We start from the raw sequence: 15,792 nt of genomic DNA, 5'->3' as shown, positions 1-15,792 counted from the left end.
CACCCATGTGGAGACCTAGATGAAGCTCCTGGCTCCTTGCTTCAGCCTGGCCCGACCCTGGCTCTTGTAGCCATTTGGGGAATAAACTAGTGGATGGAAGATATCTACCCCCTCCACCTCTTTTAACCTAGAAATTTTTATTTAAAATATACAAACTTTATAGGGCCAGCACTGTGGCGTAGCAGGTAAAGCTGCCGCCTGCAAGTGCCGGCAGCCCATATGGGTGCTGGTTCAAGTCCTGGCTGCTCCACTTTCAATCCAGCTCTCTGCTATGGCCTGGGAAAGCAGTAAAAGATGGCCCAGGTCGTTAGGCCCCTGCACCCACATAGGAGACCCAGAAGAAGCTCCCGGCTCCTGGCTTCAGATCAGCTCAGGTCTGGCCATTGTGGCCAAGTGGGGAGTAAACCAGCAGATGGAAGACCCCTCTCTCTGCCTCTTCTTCTCTCTCTGTGTAACTCTGACTTTTAAATAAATAATTAAATCTTTAAAAATAAAATATACAAACTTCATACATTTCGTATATACAAATTTAGGAACATAGTGATTCTTCTCACCCTACCTTCTCTCCCTCCAGCTCTTTCAGCCTTCTTCCTCCTCATTCTCCCATTCCCATTCTTATTTTTTACAAAGATATATTTTCAGTTAACCTTATATTCCATAAGATTAACCCTACACTAAGTAAAGAGTTCAACGAATAGTATAAAAAAAAAAACAACCCACAGTTCTTCAACAGTCAAGACAAGAGCTGTTCAAAATTATTGCATCTCAAAGTATCAACTTCACTTCTATAGATTTCCTTTTAGGTGCTCTATTAGTTATCATAGATCAGGGAGAACACATGGTGTTTGTCTTTTTGACACTGACTTATTTCACTAAGTATAATGGTTTCCAGTTGCATCCATTTATTTGCAAATGACAGGATTTCACTTTTTTTTATTACTGTGTAGTGTTCCACAGTGTACATATACCATAATTTCTTTGTCCAGTCTTCAGGTGATGGACATCTGGGTTGATTCCATGTATTAGCTATTGTCAACTGAGCTGCATCTCCGTCCCTCCCTGCTCTCCATAACTCTGCCTTTCAAATAAATAAATCTTTTTTAAAATGGCAGGTTTGGTTGCATAGAAGTTATACATCAGTAAAGTTAAGAAAAAAAAAAGAAGAAATATTTTTCCATGATATGTTTTATAAAGCTTCATGGTTGAGGGCTGGCACAGTTTCGTAGTGGATAAAGCCGCCACCTGCAGTGCTGGCATCCCATATGAGCGCCGGTTCAAGTCCTGGCTGCTCCTATTCCAATCAAGCTCTCTACTATGGCCTGGGAAAGCAGTAGAGGATGGCCCAAATCCTTGGGCCCCTGCACCCCCGTGGTAGACACAAAGGAAGATCCTGGCTCATGGCTTCAGATTGGCGCAGATCCAGCCATTGTGGCCAACTGGAGAGTGAATCTGCAGATAGGAGACCTCTCTCTTCTTTCTCTCTCTCTCTCTGCCTCTTCTTCTTTCTCTGTGTAACTCTTTCAAGTAAATGAATAAATCTTTAAAAAAAAAAAAAAGAAGCTTTATGTTTGTAGATAGCCATGTTTTTTAATCAGTCTTTCTTATTGATGTATTTTGAAAATTTTATATGTTGAGAAATAAGCCTTTTGTCTGTCATCCACATTGAAATGTTTCTCCCAGGTTGTCATTTTTCCTTTGGAAATTGTTCATTTTTCTTTTCAAAGTGTTCAAAATTTTGTGTAGGTATCTTGATGTAGAGTTATGGCTTGTGAGGTTTGTACTTTGCTTATACTAAAATTACATGTGTGGGGCCGGTGCTGTGGTGCAGTGGGTTAACGCCCTGGCCTGAAGCGCCAGCATCCCATAGGGACGCCGGTTCGAGTCCCGGCTGCTCCACTTCCTATCCAGCTCTCTGCTATGGCCTGGGATAGCAGTAGAAGATGGCCCAAGTCCTTGGACCCCTGCACCCATGTGGGAGACCCAGAAGAAGCTCCTGGCTCCTGGCTCCTGGCTTCGAATCAGCGCAGCTCCAGCCATTGCGGCCAACTGGGGAGTGAACCATCGGATGGAAGACCTCTGTCTCTCTCTCTCTCTCTCTCTGCCTCTCCTCTCTCTGTGTAACACTGACTTTCAAATAAATAAATAAATCTTTAAAAAATTACATGTGTATTTTTTTAAATTTTTGAAATATGTAAAAGAAAACCTCCCTGAATTTTCTGCCTTTTGGTTTTAATTTTAATTTCATAAATTTAGCTTCTGTTTTTTAAAGACTTTTTAAAGTTTATTTATTTGCAAGGCAGAATTATAGAAAGAGAAAGAGAGCGGGAGATCTTCTACCTGCTTCACGCCTGAAATGGCCACACCAGCCAGGGCTGGGCCAGGCTGAAGCCAGGAGACTGGAATTCCATCTGGGTCTCCCACAGGGGTGCAGGGACCCAAGCACTTGGGCCATCCTCCGATGTTTTCTCAGGTGCATTAGCAGGGAGCTGGATTGGCAGAGGAGCAGCTGGGACTCAAACTGGTGCCCATATGGGATGTCGACACTGCAGACGGCAGCTTAACCCTCTTTGTCACCTCCTGGACCCCATAAACTTAGTTCCCTACATTTTATATACAGCCCACCTGGAGTTCATTTCCGTGTGTGATTTAACTGTTTGTCCTAACACCGTTTGTTGAACAAGCCAGCATCTTCTCCCTCCATGTGATAGGCGTCCTCCCTCTTATCCTGTGTCCCCTGTTCTGTGAGGGTCTCCTGCTGGGCTCTTTTCTGTGCCTCTACTCCGGAGTTACTACCAAGCAGAGTTATTGAGTGCAGTTCTTCATATTTTACTACTTAGCAGGGAGAGTTCCTTCCCGATAACCAGAACATTTCTGGTTATCCTTGCCTTTTATACTTCTGCAAGAATGTACACTCATATAATCTCATTTCAAAAATGTTTGATTGTTAATTGGGATGAACTTTAATTTGTAGATTAACTTAGTGAAATTACCAGCGTTATAGCATTATCTCCCTGTCCAAGAGCAGGACATTCGTTTCCATTTATTTAAAAGTTGTTTTGTGTTCTCAATAATATTTAAGTGTTTTTTCTTCAAGTAGGTCTTGCATATTTCTTTGCATTGCCATTTTTTAAAAAAGATTTATTTATTTACTAGAGGCAGAGTTGCAGACAGAGAGAGAGGTCTTCCATCTGCTGGTCCACTCCCCAGATGGCCACAACAGGCAGGACTGGGCCAGGCCAGGGGCAGGAGTCTGGAATTCCCACATGAGTGGCTGGGCCCAGGCACTTGAACTATCTTCTGCTGCTTTCTCAGGCACACTAGCAGGGAGCCGGATCTAAACGGGAGCAGCCCTGGGGTTTGAACCAGTGCTGACATGGTAGCGGTGTCAGAGGCAGGGGTTCAACCTGCTGCCCCACAATGCGGGCCCCTACATTGGCATTTTAAGCAGCGTGTTGTAGTTCATTATGTAAAAAACAGTATAATTCATTTATATTCGCACTGGACATATAGATTCCTCCCGATTTTTATCGAGTAAAAACCTAACATTTGTACATCTTTTATATATCCATGATTATTTTGTTAGAGCAATTTCCTAGAAATTTTTTTAAAGGCATGAACATTTTTGAGGCATTTTGATGCATAATTCTGAATTACATCCCCGAAATGTTTGCTTCAGGTTTTGAAAATCAGCTAGGTTTCATGTGGTCTAGTAAGGTCTCCCCATGCAGTTGCTGACTGATTTCATTAAACTCTGTGCACTAAGGGAGGTGGCGGGAACGGAGGGCGAGGGAGAAGGAATAACCCAGGTCCTTGTCCTTCACCCCCTCCCGGGGAGCTGCCTGTGGGTGCTGATGAACAGCTGCTGTGGGTCTGCTCTTGCCCAGGGGGCTCAACCCCCGCAGGGCTCTCACAGAGTGAGCACTGCCACCCTTGTGCGTGAGCCCTGCGTTCACACAGCCACGTCTTTTGTACAACAGGGTCCTGAGCACTTCTAACACTCTAGGGTAAATATATAAAGTGATGTGACCCACAGCTGGAGGGAACCTCATCGTGCTAGGCTGTTCCAGGCCACGAAAGTAACGTTTAATGCAAATAAATTTGTGCCTGAAACATTGACAATGACACGGAAATTCAACATAATGTACAGCTTTATCCAGACATGATTTACTGTGAAAATAAAACTTACATTTCAGGGCATCTAATCAAGGCATCAGGTAGGACCCTAGCAACATATTTGTATGATTATATATCTTGATAACATGCAAAGGTAAAAAGCATTTTAGTTAAAATCTGTTAAGGCAGCCATTTAAAAACTTTTTTTTTCTTTTTTATTTGAAACAGAAACAGTGGTAGAGACAGACAAAGAGAGCTATTCCATTTACTGATTCACTCCCCAAATGTTACAATAACCAGGGCTGGGCCTGACCAAAGCCAGGAGCCAAGAACTCAATTCAGATCTCTCATGTGGGTGCTAGGGATTTAACTACTTTAGTAACATCTGCTGTCTCCCAGGTAACCATTAACAGGAAGCTGCATAGAAAGCAGTGTACCGAGGACTCAAATATGGCATTCTGCCATGACATGTGGGCGTCTTTTTTGTTTTTTTAATATGAGATGCCCCTCCCCCCCCCTTTTTTTTTTAAAGATTTACTTATTTATTTGAGAGGCAGAGTTAGGAGGAGAGAGAGAGAGAGTCTTCCATCTGCTGGTTCACTCCCCAAATGACTTCAATGGCTGAACTGGACTGATCCGAAGTCAGGAACCAGGAGCTTCTTCCAGGTTTCCTATGTAGGTACAGGGGTCCTAGCACTTTGGCCATCTTATGCTGCCTTCCCAGGTGCATTAGCAGAGAGCTGGATTGGAATTGGAAGTGGAGCAACCAGGATTTGAACCAGTGCGCTTATGGGATGCTAATGCTGTAGATGGAGGGTTTGCTTGCTATGCCACCTGCCCTGGCATGTGGGCATCCTAAGTGGCCTTTTCCCCCTTCTTTTTCTTTTTTTAAAAATATATTTATTTTAGTTAAAATGGCAGAGGCAGAGAGAGAGGTCTTCCATCCACTGGTTCATTCCCCAGTTGGCTGCAACAGCCAGAACTGGGCCAATCTGAAGCCAGGAGCCAGGAGCCAGGAGCTTCTTCTGGGTCTCCCACGTGGGTGCAGAGGCCCAAAGGACTTGGGCCATCTTCTACTGCTTTCCCAGGCCACAGCACAGAGCTGGATTGGAAGTGGAGCAGCCAAGACTTGAACCTGCACTCCTATGGGATGCCAGCACTGCAGGCAACAGCTTTACCCACTACCACAGCACTGGCCCTCTAAGTGGTGTTTTAACGTACAAATCTGTAGCAATTTTACAAAGCTCAAGTAAATCTTAGAGTCCTATGTTTTATGAATCCCAACTCTAAATACTAAGTACAAAGTACATGTTTCAGTCACCCGTGCTGGGACAAATATTGAGTCACATTTCTATTCTCTCAGAAAACAGTAATAAAAGCATTGTTTTCAAATGAAGAGCTGAAGAAAGAATACGCAGCCAGAAAATGCAGGGAAAGGATGTTGTAACGTAATGTTGCACAACTGATAAAAGTATCTATTGTTTTATTGGTTTTAGTGACATCATAATTCTCTTCAGATTTTAAAAATTTGTCAGCTTTTATGGTTCCTAATTCCCTCCAAAATTCATACTTAATTTTGACACAGTTTTGGGGCCCCATCTTCCAAGTTCTAGAGGTCTTTAAGCCCCGCCATATTCTGTTGCATTTAACTTACACCTCCTACTGTGTTGGGGAGGCTGAATTCAGCCTGTTGATCATTGGGTTTCTTCTTTTAGCAATTGCCTTTTCTTACTCCTTGACATTTTTTCCATTATTGTGCGTTGGGTTTTTTTGTTCATCTGTTTTTGTTGGGTTTTTTTTTTTTTTGCCTTTTCTTATTGCTTTGCAAGAGATTTTTGCATAAGGATAGCAACCTTTTATCTATTATGTATGTTACAATTTTCCCAGTCTCCAATTTGGCTTTTATCTGTGGAGTTTTTGTCATACAGAATTTTAAAATCCATATTTATTTATATTTTATCTTCATAAAACAATTCATTTTATTCCTAAGGCCGAAACTTTATGTTTATTCATATTCCATTTTCTCTTTTTAATTTGAAGCAAGAGCCTGAGTCTTATCAGATTATTTTCCATTCTGATTCCATTATCAGTGGCGGGAAGCATCCTGTTCAGGGGGTCCATTAGCTTCTCTTCAGCTGTGGATAGGAGCACAGTCAACCCCACAAGAGGAGTTTATGTTTCTCTCATAAGAAGTGCAGCCGGGGGAGCCAGCATCATGGCATAGCAGGTTAAGCCAGTGTCTGCGTCAAAGGCATCCCATACGGGCACTGATGCAAATCCCGGCTGTTCCACTTCCAATCCAGCTCCCTGATAACGGCCTGGGAAACGTAGCAAAAGATGGCCCAAGTGCTAGGGCCCCTGCCACCCATGTGGGAGACCTGGAAGAAGCTCCTGGCTCCTGGCTTCAGCCTGGCCCAGCCGTGGCTGTTGCAGCCATCTGGGGAGTGAACCAGCAGATGGAAGATCTCTCTCTCTCTCTGCCTCTCCTCTCTCTATGTAACTCTTACTTTCAAATAAATAAATAAATCTTTAAAAAAAATGCAGGTGGAGGCTGTGGGTTTAACAGCTCAATGGTATCATTTCCCTGGGTCTTCTGCTCTGCTCTCCCCTTCTGGTGGCTAAGCGAGGGATGCAGTAGCATCAGACAGTGTGTCCTCACATAGCCATGGCAAAGGCCATGAGGAAAATGCAGGAGCCCGTCGCCGCGGTAACAGGGAGGAGGCACCTATCAGAAGCTCCCCCCACCCACCCCCTACAGTCTTGCCCTTACATTTCAGAGACCAGAACAGGGCCGAACAGCCACTGCCTAGACAATCCCTGGCAAGGGGAAATGAACGTAATGGGCCAGGCTGGGCACCTTCATGGTCCTTGCACAGGTCCTGGGCCACCTCCCCTGAGCACATTTCTTTCGGGTTCTGATATTAAGAAGGAAGGAGTATAGCCGGTGCCACAGCTCACTAGGCTAATCCTCTACCTGTGGTGCCGGCACAACAGGTTCTAGTCCCTGTCAGGGCGCCGGATTCTGTCTCGGTTTCCCCTCTTCCAGGCCAGCTATCTGCTATGGCCTGGGAGTGCAATGGAGGATGGCCCAAGTGCTTGGGCCCTGCACCCTCATGGGAGACCAAGAGAAGCACCTGGCTCCTGGCTTCGGATCAGCGCGATGCACCTGGCTTTGGCCTGGCCCAGCCCCAGCTGTTACAGGGAAGTGAACCAGAGATGGCAGATTTCTGTCTGCCTCTAACTCTTCACTGTTTCTCTTTCTTTTGAATAAAAAAATTAATTAATTAAAAAGAAAAATAGAATTAAATGATGAGTCATTTTGGTGCAAAAAATGTTGAAATCTATGAGTGAATTTTATTTTTTAATTTTTATTTTTAAAGCTTTATTTTTTATTTACTTGAAAGGCAGAGTTACAGAAAGAAAGGGATAAACAGAGAGAGAGATCATCCGCCCACTGGTTCACTAAATTGGCCACAATAGCTAGGGCTGGGCCAGTCCACAGCCAGTAGCCAAGAGCTTCTTCCAAGTCTTCCATGTGGGTGCAGGGGCCCAAGTACTTGGTTACCTTCCGCTGCTTTCCCAGGTGCATTAGCAGGGAGTGGGATCAGAAGTGGAGCAGCTGGGTCTCAAACCAGTGCTGATGTGATGCCAGCAGACCCGTCAATCCTCACCTCCAAGTTTAGGGAACCTTTAGAGAAAAGTAACTGCTTTGGAGACCATTGGCAGCTTTCGAAAAAAAGGGTTGAAGATTGAGAGGAAGAAGGAAAGGATAGGGTGGAAAAACAGAGTGGGTGAGCATATAGAAAAGAAAAGAAAATGGAGAATGCAGAAGTAGAAAACTATAATGAGAGGGGACTGGTGCCAACGTTCAGACCAAGAAAGACAAGCTTCAGACTGTAGCCATCGGGTTTCTAGCTGCACCCAGGAAAACCAGCACCAAGGCATCTATGGTGCAGGATCAGTCTCAAAGCTATGATTAGGAAAGGAAAGAAAGAACAAGTATAGCCTTGGGCCCTGGCCCTGGCCAAGAAATCGCTGAAATTCACCAGATCTGCTTGACCCACATTCATCTAAAGAGCTCCATCATCTCCCAGAGCTGGACTCCATCATCTCCCAGAGCTGGGCTCCATCATCTCCCAGAGCTGGGCACAATCATTTTCTAGATCTGAGCTCCATCATCTCCTAGAGCTGGGCTCCATCATCACCTAGAGCTGGCATCTCCTTGTCCCCAGGTTCTATCAGGGCCTCTCTGGACCCAGCAGACTGTAACATCCTCAGTACCATCATCTATAGGGCTATTCTTGGTTCTCAGCTAGGAGAATGAGGTGGTCAGAACAACCAAACAGCTGCTCACAGACCAGCTTTGTGAACAGGACAGCAATTTCCTCTCCACAGTTTGGAGCTGAGTAAGCAGGCATTTTGGCAGCTCTGGCTAGTGGGTTGGAAAGTGGGAATAACTCAAGACAGCCCACAGAGAGAGCTCAAACACTGCCCCAGGCTGTCTGGATTTTCATGTCGTACTGTGGTAGACATATCAGGTGGACATGGGGTAGCTGCTTGATTCATGGAGAATGACCCAGATACAGGAGGCTAAGATCCAAATGCCAGGTCCAGGTGATTGACACTTCCTCCCTGGCCATCACTGATCGGTCCAGGGGAGTGCACCTGACTCACATAAGCCAATGGGAGCACTTCTCTGAGATTTTTCAACCTGGAATCAGGGAAATGTAATAATTTCTCTCATGGGAGAAGCACGGCTCAGAAGCGGTTGCCCTTGTTTTCCTCTTTGTGCGGAAGAAGCTCCCCAGCATTAGGAAGAACGGAAGCTGATAAACAGAAACATGAGAGGGGAAGGAAGATGGCGGCAGCATTGTATCCCTGGTTCTAGAGACTGGGGTCTGGCTTCATGTCTGCTCTCCCTGTGTTTTGTGAGTATCCCTATTACACACCTGCCGTGGCACAGGATGAGTTTATGGCACTTGCAACGTAGTTTTGAGAAATAAATGTGCTGCCCTGTGGTGCTCTTGGCTGCTGGCCAGGTTCCCTCCCCAGAGGCCTCAGGGAGGACCGGCCCAGCTGTCACTGCTAGCTCTTATCATACGTGTCTCACAGTTGCTGAGTGTCTCAGGTTATCCAAATCCCCCTGGCTACAGGCCAGGCCAGCACAGACCCGTGTGTGCCAACGCCCATGCTGGGGATGGGAACCCACACAGTCAAGCTGGCCTGCTAAAGGCAGGGTGACAATAAGGAAATGCTTGAAGGTAAACAGACCATTAAAAACTCGAAAGAGGCAAAACCCGACGCTGATCCTACAAGGCACGTGGGAGCCCAGGAACAGGCGGCAGAGCCAGCAGACCTGCCAAGCTGGCCGATGGGAGTAGATGGGTGCAGGGGGATGGCAGGGCCCTCGCCGCCCCTTGAGCAGCACCAGCCCTTTCACCTGCTGGAGGAGGGGCGTGGCCTCTAGACTTCAAGCTTCTCGTTGCAAAGCCGAGGGCGCAGGGATAGGCAGCCAGGGAGGTGTTAAGCTCAGTGCTTTACTGGTTGGATGTCAATTTCTTGGCCATGGTGAGCCTCCTTTTCTTCATCCCTCAAATCAAGATAATGATACACACCTGTGCTGTTGTAACTACAGATGAAACAATGTTAATACAGTGAATTTTTTTTTAATGGCTGCAAATTACTTGGCTTGCCTCCATCAAAATGTGGTGTCCATGTTCCATTCTGTTGAATCTGGGTGAGGATGTGACCGCTTCAACCAACATTTTGCAGAAGCAGTAACTCCATTTGACTGCCAAGACTTAGCTCCTAGAAGGCAAGGTAGTTTCCACCCTAGGTACTACTCATTCTTTTTTTTTTTTTTTTAAATATTTATTTATTTGAAAGAGTTACAGAGAGAAAAGGAGACACACACACACACACACACAGAGAGAGAGAGAGAGAGAGAGAGAGAGAGAGATCTTATACCCTCTGGTTACTCCCCAAGTGGCCACAATAGCCAGGGTTGAGCCAGACCAGAGCCAGGAGCCAGGATCTTCATCCGGGTCTCCCACGAGGGTGCAGGGGCCCAAGGACTTGGGCCATCTGCTGCTGTTTTCCCAGGCACATTAGCAGGGAGCTGGATCAGAAGTGGAGCAGCCAGGACATGAACCAGTGCCCATATGGGATGCAGGCACTGCAGATGGCAGCTGCTTAACCCGCTGTGCCACAGTGCTCATTCTTAAAGGGCTGAACCACCAGGCGCATAAGGAAAGGGTGAGCTCCCTGAGGTCACCAGGCTCTGAACAAGCCCAAGGGAGGCTTGCACGTAGCTGCTCAGATGACAACCCCAGCTGAGCCCAACCTTGTGGTCACCCCAGCCCAGGCACCAGATCACTGAGGGACAAGGCCTTAGGATGATTCCAGATCCCAGACATTAAAGTCACCCCTGGCTATCAGAGTCTGCCTGGCTGTCTCAGAGTAAACCCACCTTTGTCCCAATTCCTGACCCACAGAATCCAGGAGTGCTCCCTTTAGGGTAGCTTGTTACCCAGTAGTAGGTAGATAACCAGAATACTTTGCAAAGTGCCAGTTGCAATTGGAACCTATCTCTCTGATTCTGCCAGTCATGAATCTATCTTTCTCTCTCTCTCTCTTCCTTCCTTCCTTCCTTCCTTCCTTCCTTCCTTCCTTCCTTCCTTCCTTCCTTCCTGATTTATTTGTTTATTTGGAAGTCTGATTTATTTGTTTATTTGGAAGTCAGAGTTACACAGAGAAAGAGAGGCAGAGAGGTCTTCCATCCACTGGTTCATTCCCCAATTGTCCGCAATGGCAGGAGCTGCACTGGGTCTCCCACCCAGGTGCAGGGGCCCAAGAACTTGAGCCATCTTCAACTGCTTGTCCATGCCAAAGCAGAGAGCTAGATCAGAAGTAGAGCAGCAGGACTTGAACCAGCACCCATATGGGATGCTGGCACTGGAGACAGTGCTTTACCCACTATGCCACAGCACTGGTGATGGCGGCGGCGGCGGCTGCTGCTGCTTCTCCTCCTCCTCCTCCTTCTCCTTCTTCTTTTTTTTTTTAAATATTTATTTATCTCGAAGGAACAGAGAGAGAGAGAGAGAGATTTTCCATCTGCTGGTTCACTCCCCAAATGGCCACAATGGCTGGAGCTGGGCCGATCCAAAGCCAGGAGCCAGGAGCTTCCTCTGGTTGTGTTCAGTGGCCCAAGGGCCTGGCTTCCTCTGCTTTCCCAGGCACATTAGCAGGGAGCTGGATCTGAAGAGCATCAGTTGGGACTCAAACTGCAGCCCATATGGGATGCCAGCACTGCACTATGCTATGCACCAGCCCCAACCATGAACTTTCCACTTCATGCTCCTGGAGACCAGTGCTGATGGGGACAGAAATTTAGTAAGAAAAAAAAATCAGGAGGGAGTGGGTATGGATCGTCTCAGCCCTGGCCGTTGTAGTCATTTGGGGAGTGAACCAGCAGATGGAAAATCTCTCTCTCTCTCTCTCTCTCTCTCTCTCTCTCTCTGCCTCTGCCTCTCAAATAAATAAATCTTAAAAATCAGGAGGATGTAGTGACTTTTTCCTAAAGCTAATTTATTTCATTGAAGAGATCATGTCTTAGTCTTTTCTAGCTTTGAGGTCATTAACATGTCCTTCCTTTTCTGATATAATGGGGATCGCAGTCAATGGTGGTTGTTTTATTAATGTCCTTATTCAGCAAGCAGCTGCCAAGCCGAGGTCATTCCCTTTTGTTGTCGTTGTTGTAAGTTTCTGTGGCCTTTGATGTTGGAGACTCTGGGAGCCTCTGGGCTGCCTTGTCCTCTGAGTCCCCGGAAGCAGAGGTGGATGCACTGGAAACTTGACTTGCATGGGAGGCTTGTGTTTGCTTTGGTTGTTCCCTTCCTCTTGTGGGACTTAGCACATGTGTTCATTTATAGCCTCTGCCCCACCTGTTCCCCGAAGCAGGGTAGTCTTTCCCCAGACACACCCCAGATTCTTGGACCAGTTACTGAGTCAGAGGGGGCCGTTCCCCACGGCAGCCAGGATCTTCTTTGTGTTCCTCCTTCTCAAATAAACTCATAAATAAATAAATAATTTTTGAAAAGACCTTGGGGCTCTCCAGGCACCCCCACTTTTCCTCGTGCCCCGACTGGGAACACAGCCTGCCTTTGCCTCTCTCCAATCAGGCAGCTGCATGTTTTCTCTGCGGCAGAAACGCAAACAGAGACCTTGAACATTTCAGCCACTGATAAACATGTTAGGCTGTGGCCCAAAACGCTGAAAGAAACTAGCTCCAGGCCTGAGCCAGCTTCCCTACACCTCCGCACAGCCTCCATGCTCTCGCCGCCTTGCCAAGGACATAGCTTCCTGGAGCATCTCAGTCCATTTGGAGGGTATGCTGCAGTCTTCTATGCCAACAAAATGGGACTTCAAAAGTTCGTGGGAAAGTGGGACTAAAAGATAAGTTTAATTTGTTGCAGTTTTTAAAAAATCCATGCACTCCCCTCTCCCCCATACAATGCATTTTCTTTGAATTTTTTTGAAACCCTTGTAAATGAGTTGGACTCATTACCTTGGAAATTAAACACTTCTTTCTCTGGAACCCCAGCTGCCCCCATCTAGGGATGGTTTGGGGCACTTCCTTGTGAGAATTCCCTGTTGCTGCTTTTAGGGCAACTCCAGCCACAGGCTGAGCCTGATGGGACGCGCGCACACACACACACACACACACACACGCAGCAGAGTGGCAGAAAGTCTGTGTCACCCAACACACAGGCTGCCGCAGAGGCTGAACAAGGCAGCCACCCACCTTCTTGCCATGGTGCTCACACCACAGTGCTTTCTGTGGTCTGTTCTGTGCCTTTTTTCCCCACTAAATTTTTGAGTCTTATGTTAGTATTTATGCTATCTAAAATGGCCCTCGAGAGAATAGGCATGTGGCTCAGCAGTTAAGACGTGTGAGTTCCACATCAGAGTGGCCTGGGTTCAACTCCTGGCTCTGTCACCTGACTCCAGCTCCCTGCCAGTGCAGGCCCCAGTGGGTCCCCAGCAGTGATGGCCTAAGTAATCGAGTTCTTCTCTCCCTCCCTGCCTCGTGAGAGACCTGGACTTCATTCCCAGCTCCTGGCTCTGGCCGAGCCCGGTCATCGGGGGCATTTGGAGTGAACCAGTGGATAGGAATGCTCTCTCTGTCTCTACCTCTCAAATAAAAAATTAAAAATAAGGTGGTCTCCGTACCTCCTGCTGAAGTGCTGTGTAGTGTTTCTAAGTACTAAACGATGGTGATGTGCCTTTTGGAGAAGGTATACATAATAGATAAGCTTCACCGTGCGTGAGTTACCCTGCTACAGGCAGTTATTTCAGTGTTAAGGTATCAACAGTAAATATTATTAAAAGGAAAAATTACTACAAATCGAGCTGTCAACCTGCTGCCTCCCCGAATGGGCATCAGCAGGAAGTAGTGGATCAGAAGTAAAGCAGCTGAAACAAACCAGGCACTCCCATACGGATACGGGCGTCCCAAGCATCAGCTTGATCACCATGCCAAATGCCTGCCCCAAACAGCAAATCTGATTTTTTGGAGCTTGGTTGGCTTTAATTTCGATTCTGGAATTGGGCAGCAATGGTTCCAAATGCCCTACTCCACCACGTGTGTAGGTTACATATACAGTCAGAGAAAAGGAAGTGATATACAAAAAATGGAAAATGGAAGGGAGATGGGGAACATCTAGATTGGTTACAGTGTGGCATTTGCCTGGTTTGAGCAAGGTTTATTTATTTATTTTTTAAAGATTTATTTTATTTATTTGAAAGACAGAGTTACAGAGAGAGGTAGTGCCAGAGAGAGAGAGAGAGAGAGGTCTTCCATCTGCTGGTTCACTCCCCAAATGACCACAACGGCTGGAGCTGAGCTGATCCGAAGCCAGGAGCTTCTTCCGGGTCTCCTACGCGGGTGCAGGGACCCAAGGACTTGGGCCATCTTCCTCTGCTTTCCCAGGCCACAGCAGAGAGTTGGATCGGAAGTGGAGCAGCTGGGGCTCAAACCGGCGCCCATATGGGATGCTGGCACAGCCCCTGAGCAAGGTTTAAACAGTGGCTACAGGTGTCTGACTGGACCTTGGCCGCTGCGACTGTGTCTCAGGACTGAAGTTCCTCCTTACAAAGGCGATTTGCTAAGTTAGGGTTTCTGTTTCCCCAGGCTAAATTTAATTTGAATTAACAAAGTGTCTAAGTGCACACCGAAATCAAGGTTGTGTATTGATTGGTTGATGGGCATGTCATGACCAGAGGCTTGCAGGACCCTAATGCTATTTCTCCAGGATAAAGGTTCAGCACCCACTAAGCCAGTGTTTTAGTCACTTTCTAGAACGTAGCTACCAGGAATAAGGAAAACAGACAGTTCTTTGTTCACGTATTTTATTTACTTTGTGTCTCTTTCATTAGAATGTAAGCTCATAAGGACTGAGATTTTTATTTATTTATTTACTTTAATCTGATTTTGTTCATTGCTACATCCTTGGGACCCAGCACAGGGCCTGGCACAGGGTGGCACCTGATGCATTCCAGCCATACGAGTGACAGGGGCTTGAATCCACTGCGTGTGTGATTCTAACGCTGCAGATGTCCTGTGGAGAAAAGTGAAGGAAGGCCTCGCTTCCCTGCAAGGCCCCGGCTCCAGTGGTCCTGGCTGATGCGCCCAGAAAAGCAAGTAGCTGTCCCTCCAAACATGAGACCTGTGCAGAGGACATGAGCTGAGGGCCTTCAGGCCAGAAACAGCCTGGCTCGTCCTCCTGCCGCCAGAATGCATAGGATTCCGGTTATGCCAGGAAGATGAGTGTGTCTTGGTAGGAATTGCAGCAGTAATCTGAAGTAGTTGGAACCTCAGTTTCCTTATCTATGAAATGGTAATCTCCCACAGGGTTGTCTACAAGATAGATGCAAGTGGAGAAGCACCTGCGGGCTCGGTACAACTAGGGTGGCATCCCGCTGTTTCAGCTGCTCCCCGACACAACCACCCAGCACTGAAGATTGCTCTATGAAAATATTAGCACCTGGGTATGGAACAAAAAATATAAATATGGAGAAATTTTGTGTAATATATAAACATAAATTTGCCTATATACAATATATAAATCATATTTATATGTATTTAAATAAGTGAATGATATATAGATAAATTTTTAAATTTATTTGAGTGGGAAAGAGAGAGAGAACCCATCTACTGGTTCCCTCCCCAAATACCTGTAACAGCAACAGCAAGGACTAGACCAGGCCAGAGTCAGGAGCCAGGATCGCAATCCAGATGTCTGACTTGGGTGGCAGGAAAGCAGTTGCGTTAGCCAGCAGCTCTGTCTCCCAGGGTTTGCACTGTCAGGAAGCTGGAGCCAGAAGTCAGAGCCGAGTGTTGAATCCAGGCACCCTCAGTTCCAGTCCTGGCTGCTCTCCACTTCCTGTCCAGCTAATGTGCCTAGGAAGACAGCAGTAGAAGGCCCGAGTATTTGGACCCCTGCCGCCTATGTCGCTGACCTGGATGGAGTTCTAGGCTCCTGGTTTTGGCTGGGCCTGGTGCAGACCATTGCAGCCTTTTGGAGAGCGAACCAGTGGATGGAAGATCTTTCTCCCTCTCCCTCTCCCTCTCCCTCTCCCTCTCCCTCTTCCTCTCCCTCTCTTGCTCTCTCGCTCTCT

This window comes from Oryctolagus cuniculus, chromosome 2 (assembly GCF_051225735.1).
Source record: "Oryctolagus cuniculus isolate XC-2025 breed Fujian yellow rabbit chromosome 2, ASM5122573v1, whole genome shotgun sequence".
NCBI classification, from domain to species: domain Eukaryota; kingdom Metazoa; phylum Chordata; class Mammalia; order Lagomorpha; family Leporidae; genus Oryctolagus; species Oryctolagus cuniculus.
This window is presented reverse-complemented; position numbering follows the sequence as displayed.